Source organism: Aethalodelphis obliquidens, unplaced genomic scaffold, assembly GCF_003676395.1.
Source record: "Aethalodelphis obliquidens isolate GAN/ISIS:26980383/991018 unplaced genomic scaffold, ASM367639v1 scaffold90, whole genome shotgun sequence".
In the NCBI taxonomy this organism is placed as follows: Eukaryota; Metazoa; Chordata; class Mammalia; order Artiodactyla; family Delphinidae; genus Aethalodelphis; species Aethalodelphis obliquidens.
In genome coordinates this window covers 3,476,315-3,478,526 of record NW_020838034.1, presented here as the reverse complement: position 1 = coordinate 3,478,526, position 2,212 = coordinate 3,476,315, and the positions used below count along the sequence as shown (strand labels likewise).

At 36.1% G+C, this 2,212-nt stretch overlaps 1 non-coding gene across 1 annotated transcript; it reads right to left on the bottom strand.

The window, feature by feature from the left end:
* Positions 1-1,745: 1,745 nt before the first annotated feature.
* Positions 1,746-1,852, bottom strand: LOC113614130 (U6 spliceosomal RNA). Its single transcript, XR_003430460.1, has one exon. It is a non-coding gene; the product is annotated as a U6 spliceosomal RNA (small nuclear RNA).
* Positions 1,853-2,212: the final 360 nt, after the last annotated feature.

Here is a 2,212-nt window from a genome sequence, read left to right as displayed (position 1 = left end):
ACCAGGGCACAAACCCGTGTCCCCTGCATCGGCAGGCGGACTCTCAACCACTGCACCACCAGGGAAGCCCCAGGACTGTTTTCTTTATTTCTCTTTCTGATAGTTTAGTTTATTAGGGTATAGAAATGCAGCAGATTTTTGTATATTGATTTTGTATCCTGAAACTTTACTGAATTCATTTATTATTTCTAACAGTTTTTTTATTAAATCTTTAGGATTTTCTATACATAATATCATGTCATCTGCAAATAGTAAAAGATTTACTTCTTTCTTTCCAGTTTGGATGCATTTTATATCTTTTTATTGCCTATTTGTTCTGGCTAGGACTTCCAATACCATATTGAATAAAAGTGGAGAGAGTGGACATCCTTATCTAGCTCCTGATCATAGAGGAAGTCTTTCAGCTTTTCAGTGTTGAGTATGATGTTAGCTGTGGGCTTGTCATATATGACCTTGATTATGTTGAGGTACTGTTTCCATGCCAACTGTGTTGACAGTTTTTATCATAAATGAACGTTGAATTATTTCAAAAGCTTTTTCTTCATTTATTGAGATTATTAACCTTCATTTTGTTAATGTGGTATATCACATGACTGAATTGTGGATGTAGAACTTGGAACAGCTGTGTCCCACAAATTTTGGTACATTTCAATTTTTGTTCATCTCAGAGTTTTTTATTTCTCTTTTGACTTCCCTCTGACCCACTGATTGCTCAGTAGTAAGTTGTGGGTTTTGTTGTTGTTGTTGTTTTTAACATCTTTATTGGAGTATAATTGCTTTACAATGGTGTGTTAGTTTCTGCTTTATAACAAAGTGAATCGGCTATACATATGCATATATCCCCATATCTCCTTCTTCTTGCATCTCCCTCCCATCCTCCCTATCTCACCCCTCTAGGTGATCACAAGCACAGAGCTGATCTCCCTGTGCTATGCAGCTGCTTCCCACTAGCTATCTATTTTACATTTGGTAGTGTATATATGTCCTTGCCACTCTCTCACTTTGTCTCAGCTTACACTTCCCCCTTCCCTTGTCCTCAAATACATTCCCTATGTCTGTGTCTTTATTCCTGTCCTGCCGTTAGGTTCTTCAGAATCTTTTTTTTTCTTTTTTTAGATTCCACATATATGTGTTAGCATACAGTATTTGTTTTTCTCTTTCTGACTTACTTTACTCTGTATGACAGACTCTAGGTCCATCCACCTCACTACAAATAACTCAATTTTGTTTCTTTTTATGGCTCAGTAATATTCCATTGTATATATGTGCCACATCTTCTTTATACATTCATCTGTCGATGGACACTTAGGTTGCTTCCATGTCCTGGCTATTGTAAATAGAGCTGCAATGAACATTGTGGTACATGACTCTTTTTGAATTATGGTTTTCTCAGGGTATATGCACAGTAGTGGGAGTGCTTGGTCGTATGGTAGTTCTATTTTTAGTTTTCTAAGGAACCGCCATACTGTTCTCCATAATGGTGGTATCAATTTACATTCCCACCAGCAGTGCAAGAGGGTTCCCTTTTCTCCACACCCTCTCCAGCATTTATTGTTTGTAGATGTTTTGATGATGGCCATTCTAAATGGTGTGAGTTGATACCTCCTTGTAGTTTTGATTTGCATTTCTCTAATGATTAGTGATGTTGAGCATCCCTTCATGTGTTTGTTGGCAATCTGTATATCTTCTTTGGAGAAATATCTATTTAGGTCTTCTGCCCATTTTTGGATTGGTTTGTTTGTTTTAAAAATATGGAATGCTTCACGAATTTGCATGTCATCCTTGCACAGGGGCCATGCTAATCTTCTCTGTACCATTCCAATTTTAGTATATGTGCTGCCAAAGCAAGCACAGTAGTATGTTGTTTAATCTCCACATATGTAAATTTTTGTTGTCTTCATGTAATTAATTTCTAGTTTAATATTGTGTTCAGAAAGACACTTGATATGATTTTAATTATCATAAATTTATTAAAACTTGTTTTGTAGCCTAACATATGATCTATCCTGGAAAATATTCCAAGAGCCCTAGAGAAGAATGTGCATTCTGTTATTTTTGAGTGTAACGTTCTGTATATATCTGTTAAGTCCATCTGGCTAACACATCCTTTAAGGCAGATGTTTCCTTATTAATTTTCTTTCTGGTTGATCTATTCACTTATGTAAGTGGGGCATTAAAATCCCCTACAACTATTACTGTCTATTTCTCCCTT